Source organism: Aplysia californica, unplaced genomic scaffold (genome assembly GCF_000002075.1).
Source record: "Aplysia californica isolate F4 #8 unplaced genomic scaffold, AplCal3.0 scaffold00280, whole genome shotgun sequence".
Taxonomy (NCBI): Eukaryota; Metazoa; Mollusca; class Gastropoda; order Aplysiida; family Aplysiidae; genus Aplysia; species Aplysia californica.
In genome coordinates, this window is record NW_004797550.1 from 211,881 (window position 1) to 218,557 (window position 6,677).

Below are 6,677 nucleotides of genomic sequence, written 5' to 3' on the forward strand. Positions count from 1 at the left end.
GTGTGTGTGTGTTTGTATGTGTGTGTATGTGTGTGTGCCTGAGTTTGTTTTTGTAAGCTATCTTCTATAAAACATCCTTATGAGAAACGGAAGAAAACAATTTGAGCAACGCCGGAGGCTATTTCTATTATTATATTATAATTTAGTGAGCGTGGATCGTCGAGGACGCTTTTGAGATGATGAAACATCTTGTAGTGTGCAATGTTTGACAAACACATTAACTAACTGACCTGGGTTTTCGTAGAAAGTCGGAGGGGAAAGAAGTGGGGATTTAAATAACAGGGTGGGGTTGGGGGGGGGGGCGCTCTTTTTCGATTTACAGCGCGGTTTTTTTTTGGTGGTTGTATGCCACATTCTTCTAAAATCTATTTTTTTTCTTTCCCATGGCCACAGATCTTTCTCTGTCACATATATTTTCGACGTGAGAATCGGACTCTAAATAACTTATTTACAGTCCGATTCTCACACCGAAAAGAGAATCATATGTGACGAACAAAGATCTTTGGCCACGAGAAAGCAAAATAATCGACTTGAGAAAAATGAGGCATACGGGTTTCTTGAACTGAACAGTCGAATTATTATTCATCTTGCGGCAAGAGAACCAAACGCAAGAATATATTACTCGAAATTTTCAAGGGATATCCTTGCCACTTTAAGTCTGCATTTTTCAGTCCTTACTCTTGACGGGGACAACACCAAACATGTTTCTGTTCTGTACATGTAGTTGTGTTACCATTTTTTCAGTGGTTCTATAGTCATATATATCAAGCGTATTGCCTATTTTCACCCGTTTGAGTTTATCAATTATAATGTTAATAATCGAATATGAAGACAAATGATTTTCGAATAATCGATGAATATTACAATATCGTCGGTATTATATTCGAAGTAACTGACTTCTTTCGTTTGATCAATGATAGTACATAACAAGATGGGCCACTTCTCTCTTTGAGCCAATTAAAAAAGTGTCCTCAAAATTTGGTGGCGCCCTCTTCACAAAAGCGCACTCTTTGCGAACAGAGTTACCCTACTTGAGTTTTTTAAAAATCAAAGTGAAACTAGCAAGTTTTGGGATAAATTTTGGAAGAACGCTTTTTTAAAATGGTTACGCTGACAAAATACCTCTTCCGGAGGAAGGGGTGATGGTTTTCTTCGTTTAATTTGACTTTAGAATGAAAGGCGAGAGGTCATTAAAATATAAAAAAAACTAAAACTCCGCACTGAACGTACCCGAACTGCTGATGAACAGCAGTCGATCTGCGCACGCAAGGAGGTGCTATTCCTATTCTTCTTCTGGAAAAACGAAAGAGAGCTTCAAAACAGACTGCAGCGCCATCTGAAGCAAAGAGCATACTTCCTGCGGACACTTTTTTGGCTGAGTGGCCCATCTTGTTATTCATTATCTTTGGTTTGATTACGCACGCTAGTGATGGGCCGATACCCCAATTTATGTATCGATGTCGATACCTAGTATTTTTTCAAGGTATCGATACCGATACCTTGATACCTAATGCTATTAGTAACATACGCCGGGGGTAATAAGTAAAGACAAAAATACAACTATACTTTTCCAAGTATTTAGGTAATCGTGTTTAGACACGTTGTGACTATTTAGCTGAGACTCAAACAAAAATTATTTGTAAAAGAGAGAGAGAGAGAAATAAATACCCAAATATGAGAATGAAAACAAAAACTAAGTGAAGTATGGGAGGAAAGTCAACTTTGCAGAAAATGTTAGTATAGGAAAATAAAAACACAAGAGTTCTAAAAAGGCAGTTCAATTTACCAGATTTTTAGCAACTTTAAATTAAACCAATGAGGATAAATCAGGGTTGTCAGTGAGGATTTTGCAAAACCCCAAGTTGTTGGTGAGCAAGCAGAAAGGACGCTAGGGCAAGGCGGGGAGCGTTTAGGTAGCGAATTAACGTATTATTTGATGAAATAATGTTGGGCGTTGGGGGGGGGGGGGTACAAAAGTACTATTGGGAGACAAAGGGTAGGAAGGGGAGAAAAAAGGAGAGGAGAGAGAGAGCGAGAGACAGACAGACAGACAGACAGACAGACAGACAGACAGACAGACAGACAGACAGACAGACAGACAGACAGACAGACAGACAGACAGACAGACAGACAGACAGACAGGCAGGCAGACAGACAGAGATAGTAGAGAGAGAGAGGGAAAGAAAGTAGAGAGAGAGGGGGAGAGAGTGGGAGAAGGGAGAAAGAGAGAGTGAGAGAGATAGAGAGAGAGAGAGAGAAAGAGAGAGAGAGGGAGAGAGAGAGAGAGAGAGAGAGAGAGAGAGAGAGAGAGAGAGAGAGAGACCTTTTAATATAAAAAAATAGATTGGAATTGTGTCAGGCGGATTTTGCAATGATAAAGTCGAGTCTGAGTTCCCTAAAAGCGGACACCAAAAAAATCTTTGTGGGATTCTCGTTGCGTCCAAACCTGGTCTGAAGGGATGCTCCACATTAACTTCAAGAGAAGGAAGAGAGAGAGAGAGAGGGGGGGCGAGGGAGAGACAGGCAGAGAGACATACAGACAGATGGACAGATAGACAGAGACACAGAGGGAGAGACAGAAGGGGCGGGTGTAAAGAAGGTTATGTGCTTGTGTGTGTGTGTGTGTGTGTGTGTGTGTGTGTGTGTGTGTGTGTGTGTGTGTGTGTGTGTGTGTGTGTGTGTCAGAGAGAGAGAGAGAGAGAAAGTGTGGGGGGGGGGGGGAGAAGACAGACAGACAGGCAGACATACAGACAGACATAGAGAGAGAGAGCCAGAGACACACAGAGAGAGGGGGCGGAGAGAGTGAGAAAAATAAGGGGAGAGAGAGAGAGGACAGAGAGAGAGAGAAAGAGAGAGAGAGAAAGAGAGCGAGAGAGAGAGAGAGAGAGAGAGGGGGGATCTGATGGAGCATTAAAAACTAAACAGTAATTATTTTTCTCTGACAGGGTTTCGGCTGCAGTACTTTGAGAAAATATCCACAGATGATGACGAGATATTGGGGAAAACAAGAAAACAAAACAAAAAAGGGACGAAGAGCGAGAGAGATGTAGAAGGGCAGGAGAGAGAGAGGGAGAGAGAGAGAGAGAGAGAGAGAGAGAGAGAGAGAGAGAGGAAGCTATTTGTGAGACCGTAGAGGGGTGGGCCGGGAGGTTTTCTTTATTATCCGTTCTGATCGTGGCCACTAGCCATTAAAAAAAGTTGTTTATTTTCTGCCATTTTGAGTTTCATTTTTGCCCCTCTAGATTCTGTAAAGTAATCAGGATTATATTGACGTGTGCATTGCTGGAGTTTCTTTTTCAATCTATGTACATATTTATGAAATATATCTTATACATTGTATACAACTTACTCCCTTAAATCCGTGGAAAATTTTTCATGTAGTTTCAGAGATACATCTGAAGTGTCATTTTGTATTATTGTCAGCAAGCGCGGTTCGCCCATAGAGCACGGTCGTGCAGTGCCGCCCAAAATGTTTTAATGTTCTATGACGTAAATGATAATAAAATAAAAGACGCCAGAAACAAACACTAGCCAAATATTATATCAAAACAAGGCCCTCATTGGCGCCGTAACTGTCGTTTCTATTTTATAGCACCGTAAAACATCTACTATGCCATGCCTAAGTTCTTGCGCTGTATCTAAACATAACAGGATAGTCAACAGTGGAAACCTGACCTATAAATCGCTCTTTGGGATAACCCAAGCGATGACGACGCTTGTAGAGAGTTTGGCGGTACATTAATATTAATAAGACGGCACATCTCAAATGTGCTCCTGCCGAATAGCGCTGAAACATAGCCCACAGTAGGCAATCTAAAAATAAACGTCATAGACTGTTCACTATTCCATGCCAAAATTATGTGGGCCCCAGAGCAATCCAGCGGAGTGCTCAAGTGAATTGCGATTGGTTCATTGTCTATTTTAAGTGACTCTGTGACCGTGAACCTGAGGGAGGTGAACGTGACACACTTAAGTCGCCGTCCTATGAGTTGTGCTATTGAACGGTTTTGTAGTGGAGTGGTGAAAGGTATTACTTGAGTGTTCAGTTCTAATGAAGGATGAATAACATTGACGTTTAGCTAACAAACATATTTAGTTCTAGAAGTCAAAACCACAAGTAAAAAGAATGAAAATAAAAGCACAAGGTCTTCCTTCACCAACCCAAAGATCCTAAAATTATACACCATCCCATTTACTCTGCCCTTGATTATCTTCAGCCTAAGATAGCTTAATTGTGCACGCCCACTTTTTAGACCCACGAGCCGCCCCTGGTTGTCAGCTTTTACTTTCTCTTCAACTAAATTATTTCTTAAAGTAGTACAAGTGGGTGGTTGGCGGGTGCTCTGGAGTGGTTTGCTTCTTCTTTCCTATCAAACATCTATCGTCGTTATCTCCCCTTCTTCTTTTTTATGTTTGTTAATCTCTTGTAACAGCTCTAATCTTCTGGCGCTCATATGACCTTATGCAGTTGCGAACGCCTTAAAACCTCTACTAAAACTAAACTAAAGTAGTACAAGTATAGAATCTAAATTTTATGCCATGCATGTCTACAAAATATGTTTTTTTAATTCCTGTAAACCACCAAAATTCCCCCACAGGGACAATAAAGTACTTCTCTTCTCTTCTCTTTTCTTATCTTAACGATTTCAAGTTCTGAAAACGAGGCATCTGAAAGTTGGAAATTGCAATCTCATGGAGTATTGACGTTCACGCTGGGTTGGCACGATAACAACCACAAACCACCGGGAGCTAGCTCAGGACAAAAGAATCCTGACAGAAAACAGGATGTAGCAGCCCATACCAGAACATCCGCCAACCACCAGCCCCATGAAGTGGGACCAACCGAAAGAGCAAAGATCAACTCAACAAGATTTGGAATCAATTTTCAGGAGGTTGCGTGCCCGGGGCTAGTGGTCCAGGTTCGAAGGCATTTCACGACTGTTGCTGATTTGTAGGGAACGCTTGACGAGGAACAGAGGAGACCTTGTTGAAATCGAAGAACTGAGTCCTCTGTCGGGACCCAGGAAGTAAATAGAGTTTTCCAAGAACGACTAGAAAAATAATTTCTCCACAAGCTATTCAACTGTTATAAGTGAGCAACATTTTGCAGGAGAGAGGAAAAAAACTGTTTCTCTTTTGTTAAAATGATTGTACCTGCAATACATTCTATGTATCATTCCTTGCTTTTTTCCAACTTCTAGGTTATAAAATTTTGACAAAATCTGTCTTGAGCACACGAAACTGATAACACGGATTTTTAAAAATCTGCAATAAGACAATTCATGATGTTGGTTTGCTTCATCTGAACAGCAGCTGGCTGACGCATTAAGTCCTCCAAAATAGTAGATTCGAATTTATATCGACTATTGTAATCATTGAGCCTTACCCGGCGCTATCATGGTTGGGAAAGGGGAACCCCATGTGAAATAAACGATAAATAGACAGGACAGCTACTATAATCGAGTACCGACACGTTATGGTAACTATACAAAGGTGGGTACTCCACTCACTCTGATGGGTGATCCTGGCAAGCAGGGTAAAAGCAGTCCTTCTTACTACATGGTCAAAAGTTTATTGGGAAGTAAAACGGCTAAAACAAAGTACTTCTGTTTTTTACAAAGTTGTAGCTTGCCTATGGAGTCTCTCAAGTTAATGAGAGACTATAAACTGATTGTTCATGATTGCGAAACATACATTTTGTATAAAATTTCAACCTGAGTTAAACACCTTGCTTATCTCATAAAGTTTTACGTAAACATATATATAGAATAGAGAATGATAAGAAAAAGGAAAGACCTACCAAAGTTACACTCCGGCTATCCTCTCAGAATTCTTTTTAAAAATTAACACGCAAATCCATCAAATATCTGTTAAAATTGTAGGCCTCGTATTGCATTGTTGCCATTCTATATCACAGAACACAGAAAACTTATCGCAAGCGGCCACCTTCCACATCCTCACTCGTACTACTGAGCAGGATAATATCCCTCTCGAAAATCTAGCCCGTAAAACGTATACTTGAAGCTACTTTCAACACACATACAACAAGGAAGTAAAACCATGTCTCTTAAGTACGACATAATAAGCCGGTGTAGGTACAGATGAAATAACAGTAGGCCCCGCCTTGCCCCTTGTTACTTCCTCCTGTATACATTGTGCTTAATATAGAACAAAGCTGGGACAACCAATCGTTAGCTAAATATTATCTTCTGGAGATAAGAAGGTGATTTCCCTGTTTTAGTTCAATATGCAAGGGGTTACTTTTTGAACTTGACAACTTGACTTTCTAGTGGCATGTGAAAATCTTTTTTGTTGATGTTTTCGCTGCAGGTGGTGTCAGTGTTTCAGTGTTATTAAATCATTCAGCGTTATATCTTAACTGTAGAAGCAGCAGCAGGAAGAGGAAGAGGGGGAGGAGAAGGAGGAGGAAGATGAGGTGGAGGAAGAAGAGGAGAGAAAGGAGGAGGTAGAAGAGGAGAGGGAGGAGGAAGAGGAGGAAGAGGGGAAAGATGGGGAATAATGGGAATCGTAACAGGACTAGGAGGAGCAGTATGAGTATGGGCTCTGGTTACCATCGCTGTTGTAACCTTTGTAAGCAATGCCTTTACCGTTGCTGTTAATGTGGTAGTGTTGTTGTTTTGTGTGTGTGTGTGTGTGTGTGTGTGTGTGTGTGTGTG

The 6,677-nt window shown here is 40.9% G+C and overlaps 1 protein-coding gene across 2 annotated transcripts in view; it reads right to left on the reverse strand.

Annotated features, from left to right (window-relative positions):
- LOC101847045 (FYVE, RhoGEF and PH domain-containing protein 1) overlaps positions 1-6,677 on the reverse strand; it is a 140,647-nt gene that overhangs the window by 125,002 nt on the left and 8,968 nt on the right. Inside the window, exon 1 of one of the 2 annotated variants that reach the window (XM_005101365.3) lies at positions 5,801-6,076. The exons of the other annotated variant lie outside the window; for it this stretch is intronic. The gene's annotated coding sequence lies outside the window, so the exon portion shown is untranslated. Of the gene's footprint in view, positions 1-5,800; positions 6,077-6,677 lie in introns of those variants that run through there. 2 annotated transcript variants of the gene reach the window in all.